The following is a 19315-nucleotide window of genomic DNA, read 5'->3' on the forward strand; positions in this document are numbered from 1 at the left end:
CAGTACTCAGCATAGTTGTGTGTACTCACACGTCCGTCTGTCTTGTGTGCATTCCTTCGTCAAGCGGTGGTTTGTTCCAGACACCGTATCTGGTCTGCTAAAGTGTATTACTCCTAATCAATATTTACTCAATTGTACCTAATATTCTCATATTTTCAGAAGCAGTTTATTATTTCACATCGTATAGTCCCATAGGTTTGTCAGAACTTGTATACAGAGATGAAACAACGGATGTGATCTAATTAAATAAATACACCGTTTCCACTCAATTTTAAAAGTTCAACAAATTTAAAAAGTATTGTAGGATTCTGGAATAGATCCAGTTAAGATAACCAAGTATCTCCTGGGCTGATTTAATCTTTTTGTTCGTTATTCCTTATTATCAACGGCATAGCCAATACACATTGAGTACATAAGTTAATTCTTTAAAGTCAATTAAGAAAAACTGCTGGTATTAACAACAGGTATTAAACTATGAATAATTAACGCACGATAAACAGTATGTCATAACAAAAAGTATGAGTTTGTGATCTAGTTTTTGTCCTCCCATGCCGTATTGTACTCGTACATATATTATGTTAGGTTGGATACAATGAGCCCGCTCATTCCTTCCATAAAAGGATGAGCCTTTTGTTGTTGCGTGACCAAATTTCCCCTCCTAAAGTCGATAGATGTTCACCTAACATTGAGATTGGTTATCTCTCTGAATTATCACTTGCACATGAATTATACATATATTTCTAAATTTTCAGGTCTTTATATGTGAAAATAAAATACTTTAACACTTGCTGATAAATCAATGAATTTATGATATTTAAAATTTGTGGTATCTACTCAAATAACCAAAGACACCCTTGATTCGAGGAAAAAACGATTTTTGTCAGAAATAATATAACTACGACCAATGAAGAGCTCAATCCTTTTTTTGGGTTTACAAAAGAACTTGTAGAACAGTGATTCTGTTGAGATGGGCCAGTAATTGTTTGTGGAAATGAGATCGTCCTTTTTGAAAATGGGCCTAACGTACGCGGCATTAAGGAATAATGGAAAACTCCTTGTTGAAAATACAAGTTAATGAGTTGGGTAAGAGATCTCAAAATGTGCCTAGACAATTTTTTATGAGACACATTGACATCAAGTTGAAATCATTAGAGCTTTTCGCTGGGAACTGCTGTATTATTCGATCGATCTCTTCTTCAAAGGAAGGTTCCATTGACATTGAATATACTGGACTCTGTCTTCGTGTATTATTTACTTGAGTGTCCAATGGTTGGGGATTTAGGTCGCAAGCCACATATGCAAAAGATCTGTTCAACCCATTCGACACCTCTTTTACACCACCCACAAGTTTGTCCCTGATTTTAATTTCTTTATAGTGATTTTGCAGAAGTATTTTTGAAGATATTATTGATTTAGAGACATCATATGTTTTCGCTGCTTTGATCACATTCTAGTAACTCTAATGATTTTTGTTGGATAGCATATATTTAAGTAAAAAACATGGCATCTTTAAACGTTTTAAGTCGTTTTTCTACAGAGTGAGTTAAATTTATAAAATTCCATTTTGCTTTGGAAAGGAAAAACAACAGCAATGTTTTCAGGCCTAATGCCTCTTACTGTTTTGGTAATTTTGGGTTCCCTTTAATTCTACTTCCACTAATTATGACTTCTTGGCCATAGTGGTCCAAGATCAGAGTTCCTCACCAAAATCAGATTTACTGAACGTTTGAGAGTAGTCCTGCCGTTATGGTTGCAGGTACTTTATAGGATGAAGTCTAGTCTTCAAAGTTCCTTGAATACACTCCTTGATAGAGAATTGACATGCAGTAATCACATTAATCATGTTTGTGTGAAATTGTCCTCAGGATTTGTTGTATTAAGATTTTTCACAAAATATTGCATGAGTAAGGTGCTAATTACGGCGTATTATGGCTTAATTCATCGCCACCTTTCATATAGAATCGTATTGTGGAGAGCCTGTGCAAACAGTTTATAACAGTACCATAAACCATAGAAAAAAACCTTCATTTATTTGTTTAAATGACCCGTAACCCGAGTACAAGACATACATGAATATCAATCAAGAGGAAGAAATAACTACTGTATGGAGATGCACAGATCAGAGGTTTACAAACGTTTGATTCCACAGGCAGGTGTTCATTTTATAAACAGATTGTCAAATAATTAAACATTTCTTAACGCGCACATTGTTAAAATCTGGTCTAAACTCTGCCTGCAATCAAACTCTTTTTGTAGTGTTGACGAGTCTCTGGCATTTACCACGAAAGTAGTAAACTCCAGCGCTGGAAGTGGGTGTTATTGGCCGAGAATGAATGTGGCGTGAATGTTGTAGGTTTAATATGGTCTAGCCTTAGGATGAATGTAAAACTTTTATATTTAATAAATGACGTTTGATATGCAATGTATATTTTAGATTGCAAATAAACGATTTGGTGGACAATGCTGCGATAAACTGAAAATGTTGCAACTGTTAGACAAATTACTACTAAAAGGTTGTTTTACGAATTTCCCTTTCTCAATATTGCAGGATTTTGCTTTAAAGGGGTTTTATGAAAAGCGGGATAAATTAATTAGCAGAAAAGTTATTCTGATTTTTTAAACAAAGACAAGGCAATTTTGCGAGCCTTTGGGTGTTTACCGATCTATCTACCGATCGGTAAACAGAATCTGCCGATAAAACTATCGGTAAAAACGAATCTACCGATAGTTTTATTGGTAAAATTCAGGTTGCCTACTTTTTCACCGTAAGTTTTTCTTTTGAAAGTCACTAAATAAGCCAAGTGAGAGTAAGCAAAATTATTCATAACATTTAAAAAAAATCAAGTACATTTTAATATTAATGAAAGAATAACCGTTATACTTACTGTTTGTAAATGCTATATAATATTAGATACAAATTCAGCTAAATTCAAGTCCAACAGTTTTATAAAAGCGTCTATAATTGTGTGAAATTGTCCTCAGGATTTGTTGTATTAAGATTTTTCACAAAATATTGCATGAGTAAGGTGCTAATTACGGTGGCGATTTCCAAATGAAACTCGATATAAATAGTAAATTGAACTAAACAACGCAAGATTGTTTTTTTTTAATATCAATTACACTAAAAGTAATATGTCGTATATCTAATTACAATAAAATTGTCTTGGCTACTTCTTTGTGAGGGCTGCATTATTAATATACTTGACGAAACTTGAATTTAAAAGAAATTGTAGTCTTCAATTGTTTCTATATACGACCTCCAAACTAGAAGATGTATTTAGTGCTAATTAATGGCAAAGCCAGAATTAAGGAAGTTAGAACATAGAAATATCCCAAATATACCAATTTTATTCGATGCAAATCTTAAAGAACAAACGTGAAGTTGGAGTGAAGTTAAATCGTTAATTTATCTAATACAAATAACATATTTAATGGCCAAACGTGAATCTATATATGGTGTTTCATTTGCAATAAATTTTAGCTCAATCCACCTTTTCATAAAATATAAATAGAACTGTGAACAATTTTATTTTAAAATCTCATTTTAGTTTTTTTTAAACAAATTGTCTTCAGCTATACCTAAGTTGATTTATAATTTATTAATTCTCACATAATTTTAAATTTGTATGAACTGTATTTATCTATTTATTAATTTATTTATTACCAAAATCTACAAATTAAATGTGCTACATAATAATATTCATACCGATACTGTTTACTGTAGTAGTCGTTATGTGTTGTATATTTTTATAGTTATTCAACGTATTTACTAAATAATAATAAAACTGGAGTTGCCTGAAGATGAAACCTTTGGTTTTGAAAGGCCTCGCCCAAAATAATAAAACAATTTGGAAAAGTAGTGTTTTTATTAATATTTAATAATATTTAATAATAAAACTGTTTTCATGTTTTATATCGAGTTTCAAATCTAAATACCACCAGCTACTTGTGTCAAAATAATTATAAAAAAAACAGATTTTTTTAAAGCGAAAGGATGAGGTTTATGTAAACACCTTAGTTAATACCGGATTTAGAAATGATGTCCAACCAAGTAAAGGCCGTCTGACGTCCAAACGCTTCTCTGGTATCTTTGTCACGGACCATTAACCCCAAATACGGCGTCGAAAATTAGGGCCGAATTTTCCAAACGTTTTGTCGGTCAGGTCGGGTTGGGGTGAACCTCGCTTCATTGCTTTGACAGTTATGGCTTCAGTCATTGGAGCTTGAAGCTCGTTTCAGACCCGTGTAGTGATTAAATCTCGATTGCTTGATCGCTTCAAAGTGATTGACAGTAGGGTAGTTGATTGGTATAGTAATTAATTTATGTACCTAAGATTATTTAGGAGAGCCTGTTTGGAATACTTTTATTGATGAGCTACTTAATGAAGCCAATCACTTAGCGGGGTAATTAATGGAAAGTTAGCAAAGTTCCCTCACGATTTTAATCGTGGGGCTGGTAAAATTACATTTATATCTGTCCGTCCGCTCGATATCTCGAAATATAATTGACATTTAGACTTGAAATAAATGTATCAAGCTGTATTATTATTTATGCAACACTGAGAATTGTGCACGTCACTCTGTTTAGTGTAGCTAAGCGTTAGCGAATAAGTTTACATGAGTCTCTTGAGTAACTGTGCAAAAAGATAATTCCCGGATGAGTAAATGTGTAAACAAACTGAGTACAAGCATATGGAATATTAGCACATAACCTAATACTACCCTAATACGTACATAATCTTTTGGTGACTTGGTGTGTAGGCATTTATTATTCGAATATTGCTACGTTATCCAACTTAATGATCATCAAAGTGAATCTGTCATGTGGTAAGACATCTATAGACGTTTTTATCAGCAGGCTTTAAATTTGGCATGAAACCGTGTCTACATAGAAAGCAATGAGTTTTATGTTAGTGCATGTCTAACCATTACATTTGGCTGAGCGTCCTTGGGGAATATTTCTCAGTACCCAATATATTATATAAAACGTTGTTTTGATTAGTGAAAACTAGTAATTTTAAATAATTGTAATAAATCTTAAAATTAATTTAATTGCTAAATTTCAAATTAATCCGGTAGTAAAAGAAAATGTACAAGAAGATTAAGACTAATGGACTGCACAAGAACGTTAATACCCTCGGCGTGAAGTCCGTTTCTTCATTCTCAGCTAAAACATGACACTTTTAATCTCAAGACAACGTTTCTCCCAGTGGAAATCTACTTAACATTATCCCAGCGAGGGAACTTCCATTAGGACAAATTGACTTTTTCCGCCCACTAAAATCTAAGCTTTTTATATAACTTGTCATAGAATGTGTTAAAATGAAATAAAATTATAAAAAAGTAATACAGGATTATAGTTAGATTTGCCTGGATTTAACTTTATTGTCATAGTAAAACATATACGCTTCTTTAGTATCAGTTACACGTTTTAACTATATCTCTTCATAATAGAATTTTACTATGAGCTGTGATACTTATGAGCAACACGATATGAGAATGTTGAATGGTATGTTTTCAAACATATTTGCTATGAATTCTATGGTTAGTTGCAAAAAAAATATAGATTTCATCCTGAGAAAAAATATTTAATTCTCCAAGAGAAATAGATTTTAATCCTTAACCAAGGGTTTTAAGTAAAATTATAACAAATTAATTAATTTTAATACACAAAATATATAAAAGAAACTGTTATATTCTTTATGCATGACGAGAAATTGTCAATACTTAACAGATAACATAGAATAACTGTGGTCCATTGTAAAATGTGACATAAAAGTAAGTTTTTTGTTTTTAAAAATGAATAAATCCATATTTTTCAAAATGGCATAATGAGTTTAATTTAATTAATAATTTCTTACTAGTACGTACTAACGAACTTATATTTCAATACAAAGTATACATAAACAATATTGTACTTGATTAATTATTTATAGAAATATTTTACAATTCGTTACTTAACGTGTGCTTATCTTTTAAAAATTAATAAATCCAAAGTTTAGTTTACGAAATGGTATTATAATTTCCAATGCATTAATAATGGCTTACTATTGTACTAGTACTAATGACTATAATTTTATATACAATTTAAAAAATATATATATTTCTAAATTCTTTGCTTAATGTTTGTTTTTGGCGATGAGGAGTGTCTGTAGGTAACAGGATTTTTCGGGTTTTTGCCATCGTTAAGTGAATCAAACAAAAACAAATTAAAGAAAACAAAAATTTAGATTAAAGGAAGCAATGGAAGATTATTTGTACGGACAAACTGCATTGTTTGTTTGCCTTGAACCTAATGCGAACTTTGAGCGCTTAACGCAGTGACTGAGATTTGACACTGGTCCAGACCGGCTTCTGGAATCTTGAGTCCACGCCTGTCAGAAAAGACGGTTAAAAGATGTTCAAAACGAACTCTGTATCGTGTCGATATCAGAGACACCTAGGCTACAAAAGAGCTCAGTCTGGTAACCCAGCAACCATCCTGTGTAATCTAGATGAAAAGGTATTTTCATTGTCTCATCAGGTACACAATTGAGTGCACCTTCATCGGGTGCACAATTGAGTTAATTATCAGGCGCCGAACTTAGTGGAAGGGGAAATGGAGCTTAACTGAATATTCGCATTGAATAAACCCTTACCACCATCGTTACGTTGCATGTAGAACACTACTGCGTAAAAATATAAGATTACAATAATAAGCTGCAACAGTGCTTCTAACTATGTGGAAGAAACGAAGTTGCAAAAAATAATGCCAAATAAAAAAACACGTTTTTTCATGACTAGAGTATTTTACGATGGAACCGGCATGTGAATTGAATACCATCCTGATCTGTTACAGAAATACATCACAACTGGCCTCTGGCGACCTCACTGGATGATTCATTTCTGTAATTGTATTTCAATTTAGTTTTATTTAAATATGTATCAAACTTATAGTTATAGGTTGAGTAGATCTGTTAGAAATGTGTCATTCTTGAGATGTGATATAAACAACAACTCTGATTAGTGCTATTTATAATATATATTTACTATTGTATTTTTTGTTTCAGAGCCGCTGAAAACGATTCAAAAACGACGATCCCCAGCAATGCTCTGTGCAGGGGTAAGTTGACCTAGCTTTTATTCTTTAGATATCCTGCGGACAGAAAATCAAGCAAAATATAAATTTTTATAGCCGCCTAGTAAACAGAAGAGAAAGTTTGCTACCCTACTGAGTGGTAAACCTTATCTAGGTAGACATCAAACTTATTCTTGATTATGCAGAAATTAAGTTACATGTAAAATTTAAAGTCTACAGATGAAATCATTATCAATATCACCTGCGGATATTTAGGATACGTTAAGTCTCAGCTAAATTCCTTCGAAGGACATGTCCGTCATCAAAGCACGGTGCGACAATGCTTAAGTAGAAGTTACGTTACATGCAACATTTCAAGTCCATAGTTCAATTCGTTCTTGAGATATACAGCAGACATATGGCAATGGGGACAGACAGAAGAACTTCGCTAAAAATATTAGTGAAGCTTAACAAAATACACAGCATGACATACATATCATCCTGAGTTATAGGTTTTGCTAACACTCAGCCAAATCCTATGGCAACATCCTCGAACTCTATGTTATCTCTACAGAAATAAAATGATACGATGGGGTACAGAAAGACCCGATAGAATATAATGAGGGTCTAGCCAATTAATCCACCAAATATCACTTGTATATGACAATTTCATATGAATTTAATGAAATCTGTAGAAAAATGTGTGTATTCTATGATTATCTCGTTGTCATCTTGGTTACCTATAAGACCGCTGTAAAATAGTCACTGACGCTCAGCCAAATCCCATGGAGTTACATTAAGCATACTCGAACTCGATGTTAGCCATATTGGAATGAACTATTCTATATGTCAGTTAGTTCTGTATATGTCGTGTGAACAGACAGACAGACATTAAGGTTTTCCCAGTACCTGAAACTTTAGGCTTCGCTAAAGCTCAGTCAATGATCAGTTTGTGTTTTAATAGACATTTAATCCTCAAGTTAAAATAAAGAAATTAACTCTAAAAACTTTGTACTTATGAAATAATAAAGCTTCCTTTGGAGCAAATAAGGCTATAAGAAAACCATGATTCAACGATAACATTATATAACATGTTATTTTATAACCATTGCCAAAACTATTTAAAAGATGTACATTTTTTATAACACTATTTCAATATGTAAAAAAGTAATTTCTCCTCGCCAAGTTACCAAGTTGATGATTCATAGCGAGAAGGAAGTAAGGATTACTAGCCAGCTGTGGCAGTGTGTAGGGGCAATGATACTAAACATATAAGAAGGCCCCATATAAGGTCTATAGGCCTTGAACTATTAGTTTTCGTGGTGGCTGAAAGGTAGCGCTAGGAGTTTTCCCTCCACAATTTAAATTTATTTATACCGTAGTACAAGGTGTGTACAGTAAATAAATAAATATTTCACGTCAAGGACTAATAGCATTGATTTATTTTTACATTTTGATGTAAGATAAATTTTTGTCGGAGACAAAGCAATGCCAACAATAGTGTTTAGAAAACATAGTCCTATATTCCTAAACCTGATCACTTCCTTTCCGATATCACAAACTTTCCCGATAACTTTCCATACAAAAATAATTCCCTTTAACTGGGCAAATAAATCTTGGCTCCTCGAAGTGGGGATGTTACCACAAAGTGTTGCTACCTCGAAACTTGATCACCACGAAATCCTTGAAAACGAAGTATTATTACCACTAGTCTGCCTAAAACAACCCCAGACATTAAACCAACTCAATAAAAAATTAGTAAACTAAAAATTACTTCACCAGAAGGCTTCACTGTTGCTTTTACTTATTAAAATATAAATGAAGAGAATTGAACTAATTTTATATGCACAATATTCTAATAATAAAATGTATAAGAAATTCTCGGCATTGTAATGATTAAAGTACGACAATTATTGCGGTTACAGGCCACAGCTCGCGGGAATTTGGACTTGTTGGCTGAGACAGGTCAATTTCTGTAACAAGATATCACCACACTCATACCGGAGGTGGGTGTTCAACTCAGCCACGAATAAAAAACTTTGGGGGTGCAAACTTTTATCATACTAGTTACACAACACAGCGGCAGCGATAATTGTCTGAATAGCTGCCAGAGTATATATAGTCGTGGCCATAAATATGACAACCAAAGGTATAACCTTTCACGCTGATCTTGTGGTTTATTTTTCAGTCCACGACAGGTGGAAACTTGAAGGCGGGAGGAATTTGTGTAGTTTAAGTTAACGATATTTTAGCATCGGTTAGTTGTATGATGAAGGTTGTAATTGAACACATAACGACAAAACATGGATATTTGTCTTTACAATGAAAGAATTAAGACGTTAAGATGGATCTCTAAAAGATAGGGAGAAGTAAGCAGGACCACGTTTCAATACAGCGTCATCCTAATAATATTACAAATGCGAACGTGCCTTTTTTTAGTTTGTTTTGCTTTTCACACATAAAATATGCAACCAATTGTACTAAAACTTTACATGGACATTCTTAGGTTCCCTGGCATGAATATAGGTCTATTTTCATATAGAAAAAATTCCTCCGGGCTACGCCCCACTGGTATCTAAAGCAGCTAAAAGTCCCATCTTAGTCTTGATAAATGTTAGCCTTTTAAATGTAATCAACTGTAATCATGACAGCACGATCATATGTTCCATCAATTTAACTATTTTAAATTTGTTATAATAAATAAATAACACCACTCACTTCAACATCGTGGCAACAAGGCATGCAAGTTTATTTATTTATTAACGTATGGAACTAAATTATGAGTTTGAATACGTAGAGTTTTAAATTTGGTTTCCTTAGGCATTGTGGGACAGCATATTCGCAGTAACTAAAGGACTAAAAAACAGAGGGACTGGTTTCATGCGGCAAACCGTTCGCTCCGTGGAAACAAAATGAGCGCAGTGAGTCCGTCATTTATAGCAAGGGGGAAAATCAATACACGAGACAATAAAATGTCTATGACAGGAAAATCGCATCCATTTCTCACTTATGAGGTATAGAAATACTGACAATTTCAAGACTGGACCGAGGAAATTGTATGATATATAACGAACATGAATTGAGAAGCAAAAACATGTAATTTACTGTATCATGTATCATTTTTACATATGGATTTCAACTGCCAACATTTAAGTTTTGAAATGTGTTGGTGTTATTGATGTTGGTTTTACATTTTAATTTTCCAATAGCAATGTCTATATTAATACAATTTAGAAAATGTAACTGTTTTGAATCCAACCTCATTACATTATTGTATATGTCTCAGGGAAAAATTGGAAACTCCAATTTTGCGTTGGAAATATAAATAATTAGAACTAGAAAACCTGAAACAAAAATTACTCGCAATTCTTCTTAGCCTTCGGCCCTCTCAATCATGGAGACTAAAAAATGAGTACCTGATGTATGATATATAACTAATTCCCTTTTAAAAATCTCATAGGACCATATCGTATTACATCACAAGTTCTTTCACTAAGAAAGCTATGGGCTTCGATCTTTGAGTTCCTCTCATTGATCCAAAATATGTTGTGTTACTGAAATCATAAAAGATATTCCAACAAATACACGGAACGGAAATTTGCATAGAAACTGCGGGCGAAGCCAAATAGTGCCAAATAAAATTAAGTTTTTTAATTCAATTTCCAATTGAGATATCGAGCAGATGGTTAGCCATTGCTAATGCTCAGACAAACCCGATGGAGAGGCATGCACTATTTCTTGAAATTTCCTATGGAAGACAGACATATAAGCTTATAAACAAACAGAAATGGAATTTTTCCATGTTTCTGAGTAATAATAAAAGTTTTGAAATTACAAATCTATAACTTTATTTCTTCTCGAGATATCCTGTGGACAGTTAGGCTTCCCTAAAGCTCAACCAAATAATGTCGCGAAAAAAAATGAATGCATCATGAACTTTCTAAGATACACCTCTAAACCACGTTTTAGTTTTTTAAGGCAATATTTAGCCTTGACTAGGAATGATTCTATCTCATCAATAGCATTGCCTACCTCATGACTCTCCGACCGATCAATATAGTCAGGCCCATGGTCATTTATAGCACTGAATAACAAGAAGTTAATATTCCAGGTCGTAATAATAACATTGCAGTTTCCGTGCGCTATAATCATTCCTGCGTCATTAACGTTACCGCCATTCGACTGTGACCACTCATTTCTAAATGGGCCATGAATAATGTACAGAGGTCGTTAAATAATAATGATTGAATTATTTTAGAAACAACCGTTGTACATTCCTCTTTCAATTTCCGATTTGAATTAAATTGTTCCGTTGTTATTGGCGGATACCAATAGATCAATTAAGTAACAAAGTTACAAACATTGGTCAAGCTTAGTGAATGGAAATGCTTCTTTTGTGTGCATCGGCAATATTTTAGCAATATTTTAGTACTTTTTATTACCGAAAGATGAGAACCCGTAATCTTATAAATGAGTCACAAAATGTGTTTCTAAGTGCTAATCTTGAGAACGACTAAACCAATTCGGCTAATTATTTTAGTAAATTAATTAGTGATTAACATAGTTTTTAAAAGTTATGTTTCATAATCAAACTGGCAATAAACAGTTGCTGACATTCAGTTAAAGTTTAACAAATTAGCTGCAACATCTGTTTACCTTTATCCTAATAATGATGAATTATAAATGCAAAAGTGCCTTTGTTTGTTTGTTATGATCTTATGCGTAAACTTTTCAACCGATTGCACAAAGATTTTTAATGGACATTCCTTACAGTATCTTGGATAAATATAGGCCCATTCTTAATTCTAAAACCTCTCATATACGACTCACTGGTCTTTAAAATAGCGAAATATCCCATCTTAGTCTCTTAAGTGAAATATTAATTTAAAGATCAGGTCAAATATAATAAACTATTCTGTGTAAACATTGTTTTTTTTTTCAATTGGTTTACATTTATAGTTAGTAAATTCCCTAAAGAATAAAAATTATATTTAACGCATTTTTATACTTCAGAGATTATGTAAGTACTCATCTACCTTGAAAATGCCCTATAACATAAGATGGTCAGAATTTGACAACGAAGACTGCCTTTGAAGCAGTCCTATTGAATTATGCCTGATGAAAGTTCGCTGGACTGTGCTTCAGAACTAATGTACCAATTCTAGCTATTCATTTTCCAAAACCTTTACAATATATTTCACTTTATAAAGAAACAAACATGTAGTATCATTTTTCATATACTTTTAACTGTAAATTTGTATGAAGTATTACATATTAGATCTAAAAGACAATGTCACTACCTAAACTTTGCAATAAATGTAAAACTGATATAAAACCCTTCTGTTAACTTTAGCAGAAGTAGGCTTCTCTGATCTGTTCTTGAAAGAAGGTAAAATTAAGTATGGAACAAACTAATAATAAAATACATCACAATGTCAATAAATATAAACTTGTTGATGTATTTACTTAATTGTGGAAACAAGGCAAACTCAATATTGGCGTCGGAAATAAATTTCACTGAAATCAGCAATGATCATACACGTGCAACGCTTACTTAATTGCGTGCAAATGAGCGGAAAATTGCTAGCAGTGCAAATATAAGAGAAAATGTTGTCCAACTATTTATTTATATTTAAAGCCTGTTGTGAAACCTAAATTTGTTGCCTTTCCACAAAAATAGGTTTATCAAAGCTGTGTATGTATGTTTCATATATATATATATATATATATACATATATATGAAACATATATATGTATATATATATATACATATATATGAAACATATATATGTATATATATATATACTTGATCATACTCGTACATACGAAAGAGATAAAATCATCTATCGAATAACGCATACTAATATCAAAGTAAATTACAACGTACACGAATACAAACTTTTTAACATATTTTCTTGATCGTGAGAAGAAGGCAAACTCAACATTGGCGTCGGAAGCATAAATACTCGAACCAAAAGTGCTCATATAGGTGCAAAACCTACGAAATACGCGTGCGAAGCTACTGTTAACTGTTAGTAATATGGTGTGTGTGTGTGTGTGTGTGTGTGTGTGTGTGTGTGTGTGTGTGTGTGTGTGTGTGTGTGTGTGTGTGTGTGTGTGTGTGTGTGTGTAATTATTGTGTTTGTGGTCAATAACACAAAGAATTACACAAGTTAAATATAATTTTATCTTGTGCCGCACGAGATTATTTTGCAAATATCCTACATTTAACTCATCTTGCCACCTTCTTAATGAAGATAAATGCTTTATGAGTATTGAATCTAAAATAAATACTCTTACTTTATAAATTTGGGTACTGATAAAGAGTTATTGTATTGGACTGAGCTTGTGGTTTACTTTAAAGCTAATTACTGAAATATTGGATTTGAATGCTGTAATTTAATGCGTTAAAACAAGGAAAATATCGATCTTTATAAATAAAGAATGAATAAATTAAGATGAATTAAACTTCTATCACTGTAAAGTAGGAGGTGCTTGCAAGACTCCGTGCTGTTGAAGTTCATGCCTAATAAAGTAGTTATCGTACTCGATACGCAACGAATGTTTAGCTTTTGCTAACGCTCAGCCCAACGCGATGGAGTGACATTCACTATCATCGTACAGTTTTCTACTTAAAAATGGTTCATACACTGTTCAATTTGTTATCGAAATACCATACGAAAGACATCAGTGAAGCGGATCAATGAATTGAAGTGGAAATTTTCCAGTTCTTTGAGTAATAGAAATATCTGCAGAATTTCAAATCTATAACTCGATTTCTTTTCAATATAATCCTGAAAACAATTAGGCTTCGCTAACGCTCCACTAATACCATGGAGAGAAAGGCGTCATCATCATCTAGCGTAATGTCACATATGTAGAAATGAAGCTTCATGAAAAATTCCAAATCTATAACTCAATTCGTGTATCACGCAGACAGACACGCAGACAAACATAGTGGTTTTCCAATCCCGTCAGTGATAAACTTCGCTTACGCTCAGCCAAAGACTAAATATTCTTTAGGCTAAAGAGTAAATGAAAACTCAAGGAAGATAGTTCATGATACCATTTCTTGCGTAACGGGCTTCAGTAAGTTTCGAGGTTAAGCTTGTTATTTCGATGACATCCTGTTGGATTTAAATTTATAAATATAATGGAATGCTTTTCACAGCAAAAGACATTGAGTGCAGTTGTAAATAATTGGTCATGACTATAAATGTACAAAAATGTACCGCAAAATATGTGTAGTAAGATACAATATATAACACAATATGGCGTGCCAGTCAATTAGTGGATACTGGTGGCAATCCACGACAACGCAATCACCATAACTTCCTATTGCTGCCTCATAGCCTACATCTTTCGTGATAATGATAATCACGATGTAGTGTTTGGGAGGACGGTGAGGGGGAGGGGAGGTCAATACAACACAATACACTCTGGCCATATCGCCACGTACAGTGACAAGTATGCTATTGTCGGTTCAGCCATTTGTGTTGATGATGGCCATGAAACAATAGGAGGCCAGGTTCGTTAAAACATTGTCATTGTTTATGATGCAATTGAATTAGTTGATAACCTATTGTTTTCCAAATGTTCTAATGCAGTTTGGCAGTTCTCTACGCAATTTAAGTTTGATGTTTACACAATATTGAGTTAAATATTATTGCATTGCAAAACGTACAGTTATGTTAATTTCCCTCATGTAACGACTTTTTTACGTTTCTTTTAATGATTCATTTGATACGATATCTCTATATTATCTTTTTTTCAAAAGATGTTTTTAGGAAGAGCTGAATTTTTATACTAGTTTGAATCAGTATGTAATATTCACTTTTTGAAAACTTATGCATAAATTCTAGGTACTTTACAATTGGTAATAGGTTCATCTTAGTCCAAGAGAGGACAAAATGGATATAGAGGTAAAAAATTATTCAATTAGTTTGCATCTGGCCTTCTTTCTGATAACCACTGATAGAAAGGATCTAGGGACTTGAACATTGGTAATAGGTTCATCTTGATCCAAGAAAAAACACAATGGATTTTGAGGTAAAAAGGGTCAAAGGGCTAACAGTTAGTTTGTGATTGCACGTTTTTCTGATACCTCTTGATAGAAAGATTGAAGGGACTTGGTAATTGGTGCATAGATTCCTCTTGGTCTTCTTTTAATTTTATTATATTAATGTGAAAGAGGAATCTGTCCGTCTGTAGGCAATAGTGGAAGGTTATGATGAATGATAAGTACTTGCTTTCGTATTGATCATTTATTAATTTGAGTGCGGAAAAAATACTATACGTCAACATAATATTATTTATATAATGTTTGAACTTTTAAGATGATTTACTCAGTCATCTAAACAACTTGTTTCTCAAATTTAGTAAAGTTTTGTCTAGACATGTCAGTTTACTTTGATCGGTGAAGTAGCTATTAAGTTAATATGAGGGTTTACTTAATAGCTATTTAGATACAAAAAAGTTTCTAACCTAGGTTTTTGGTTGAAAACTAACTATTTTACTCCAATTATGCGTAAACCACAAGTTAAATGTTTACATGCCATTAGCAATGTGTTTTATCGATAAAAACAATAGTAATGTCACCAGAATGGGTTCATTGACATGTCAACACAGGCATAAGCATGACAGTGCTCACGCGATCCTGCAATTTGTTTTCCATTACGTAAATACCTCTTGATGTAACGTTGAGCTTCCCACTTGCATATAACTTGCATGCAAGTTTTAAAGTGGAAAGGACTGAAGGCTATCCCTTAATTATCCTATACTTCTAGTGAACGTAGACTGTCTCGTGTTAATTGTCTGCTCTAATCCATAAGTTCCGTTTAAAAACGTAAATAACGTAAATGCTTGCTAAATTTGAAGTCTATACCTTATTTTATTCTTTGCATGTGTTTTGACAGACAATAATTCAGAAAATATATTTTTTAATTCCCCCAGCAGATGAAAGAGAAATTTCGCCACCCTATTGAGTGATAACTTTCGAAAACGGTTACCCAAATCGCATGCACCATCATCACTCATCCTTTTATAAGTTGAAATTAAATTTCGTGCAAATTTTAAAGTAAACAGATGAAAAATTTCTCGATGAACGCAAATTTGTAATACTTACGCTACATATGTTGTAATTTCACTCGATAGAATGTCATATGGTTGTACTCAGTTCATAATTTTATGTTTATTTATTCTAAGAATTTTTGCAATGATAGTTAACCATAAGACCAATATAAAAATGATCAATCGCGCTGAGTAAAATCCCATGAAGTGACATGCATCATCATTAAACTCCAAGTTAACTATATATAAAGTTAGCTTTAGGTCGATTCGTTCTCGAGATACCGTGTGGACAGGCAAACAGACAGATATGTAAAGTTTCCAGCTCCTCAATTGATAGGCTTCACTGTTACTCAGCCAGTAAGTGTAAATTGTAAGCTATCCTGTAAGTATTTTCTTGAGAATTGGATTTAGGAACCAATTTGAGAAAGTGGGTAGAAGAGAGAGTGTGATATATGCACTTAATAAGACGAAGCATCCCACTCTCTCCACATGTCGTACGAGCATCTCGCTTCCATATTAATTATTGCGCTGCATATACATGACGTGCACGTTTACAGTATGTGACAAAGACATCCAGGCGCCTAGGGAGAATTAGACTTTGACAAACTGTATTGTCACTCAGGGTTGATGGCTGTGTGGAATGTCGTCTAACTAAAACCATCCCTCAGTTGGAGGAAAGTTACATTTCGTTAGCGACTTAGATTTGAATATTATTAATAATAATTCTTTTATTGCATTACGGCAATAAAACAATGCCAACACTGCAAAAGTCCGTTTTATATAAGTCCCTAACTATACACATTCATTCTTGCTTGAGTAGTATTAGCTTTAAAATAAAGGGTGGGTTGAGTCTCGCAATACTTGGGTATTTCTTTAGGAACAAACCTTGCAGAAAATGTTTCTAACAAAAGTTCGAACAAAAGTGTTTGAAACCATGTATACACGATTATTGTGGTATTTTTATGGGAAGATTCCATGGGGCTATTTTGGTTTTGTATATACCAACTTGGAATTGTTCGCAATTGATTCATGTTCTAAACAATAAGTACGACACATCAATCTGAAAATTGTACAAATAAAGCGACATTAAAAGTATGAATTAATGATTTTTACTATATAAAATTTTACAGACGTATTCCTGTGGATTCGGTGTTTTACAAAGATTTCGTTCACATAAGCTTTTGAAGAAGGACAACAAAAATTAAATAGTTTAAATAATGGTAATGATTTATTATCTTGTATTTTTTGTAGGTTGAATATTTCTACAATTCTTGTGGCCACCTCCTTTACGAGTAGTCAGAAAACCTGTAAAAGTTGACGCGGCTCTGGCTGATTTAAGGGTTTTGAAAACTGTTAGATTCATAATTTTAATATTGATAAAAATTTCATCGTAACAAACGTTAATTAAATAATCGACAATGTTTAAAACTGTTTGTCTTGTGCAACATCCTTGAAACCATGATTCGTTAAGAAATACACAGATTTATTGCTGACAATGTTTTACACACTGAGTATATGTTCTAAAAGTTTCAAACAAAGATACACACCACTGTACACACATCGTTGCAATACACCATGTTGGAGCAATGTAATCTGCCCGTGATATATGACGGTACAGCTTCCACCTCCCCCTCCCACCATCACTGTTGTACAATCATCATCCCCCAGTGACAACACTCTTATGACAACGCAATTGTTTGAAATTAAAAATGTTTTCTGTAAAAATTGTATTAAGGTTAACAATTTCCATTATCGGTGCATATATTGTAAGAGAATAATGTAAACGTAGTATTTTTAGCTATAAACTATTTGTAATTAAGTTTAAAAAAACTTAAATTCTAATATTTACTGATCTAAAAGTGTTTTTATTGTGCGTGTGGTGGTGCCTGTTTGAAATTGTATGCCTACATAAGCAGTTTTATAGTTTTGTATTTTTTAAATGGTATTTATACAAACTATTTTTTTCTCCATATGAGATTTTATGATTTATAAAAAAAGTGTACAATCAACAATCCGTGAAATTCATATGAAGTGCATAAACTGTCTCTTCAAATTCTCGATCCCCTTCTGTGAAATCTCGTTCGTTGTTATTACCTTACATAATTCAGTAGATCTTGTATACAAAAACGGCCTGTAGCAATTTTCCTCATGGTATAACTTAATAACAATTCTAAATAATTTCACCGAACTTGATCCCAGAGCTTAAATCATAACTAGATAAAAACATATATCTGTTATAACATGACTTGTGGAAACTATAACTGCTCAAAAATAATCTTAATAAGTTGAAGTTTAGAACAAAAATAGATATTGCAGAAATCTCGACTAACTTCTTTGGACAACTCGATAAGCTGTTTATTTCCAATTTGTGGAACGTTTAAATTTCACATTTCTATTATTTCAAAAAACTTTTCTTGAATCTTTATATAATTTGTATGATTTTTTAAATCAATAAGGAGATATTTAATCACCAAAAACGGACAAAAGAAACGCTGAAAAACTTGGAAAGAATATCAATTTTATAAATATCTCGATCACATTCATTGTCTAGTTTGGTACGCCGCCGTTTCATTCAAATAAAATTATTACATTAACAACAACTCTGTTATGTATGGACCAGGATAAAAAAGTTAAAATGTTCTGGAATGCACATAACGGTACCTAACCAAGTATTTTGTATCTTGAATGGTTATTGGGAAATCGGTTACACCTAAAAGGAATATGCTATTATTATTTCAGATTTCACAAAATTTACCTCCTTCTTCCTAGTAAACCGGAATGACTACTTTTGATAGTAAAGTATTATAAATCGCTTAGATTACTAACAAAATTTGCATCAGCCATTACTCAGTGAAAGTATATAACTGATATCGAGTCCATGGTTGTTTAAGACATATTATAGTTCTCGGAAAGTTCTCAGTTACAGCATCGTGTTTATGATGCTGTAACTGAAGAAGGGAGACGTCCATATTCATTTTAACGATAGCGTTGCTACTATATAAGTGAATATAAAATATCACCTATGCTACTCGACGACATTATACAGTATCACTTGTGTATGCAATTACTACGCTGAAGTAGCAGTTACGTTCTCATATGGCTGTCACCGGTTCTGGGTTATTGGCTCTATAATAACAATTGGGTTCTGTAACTGTTATTTGACACTGCTGCTGCTGTACTGTTTCACAT

General features: G+C 32.9%; 1 protein-coding gene across 2 annotated transcripts in view; it reads left to right on the forward strand.

Moving 5' to 3' along the window:
• Positions 1-19315, forward strand: part of LOC124365805 — an 82474-nt gene that overhangs the window by 40827 nt on the left and 22332 nt on the right. For both annotated transcript variants that reach the window (XM_046821829.1, XM_046821830.1), the window contains exon 2: positions 7050-7102. The gene's annotated coding sequence lies outside the window, so the exon portion shown is untranslated. The remainder of the gene's footprint in view (positions 1-7049; positions 7103-19315) is intronic.

This window comes from Homalodisca vitripennis, chromosome 7 (assembly GCF_021130785.1).
Source record: "Homalodisca vitripennis isolate AUS2020 chromosome 7, UT_GWSS_2.1, whole genome shotgun sequence".
Classification (NCBI taxonomy): domain Eukaryota; kingdom Metazoa; phylum Arthropoda; class Insecta; order Hemiptera; family Cicadellidae; genus Homalodisca; species Homalodisca vitripennis.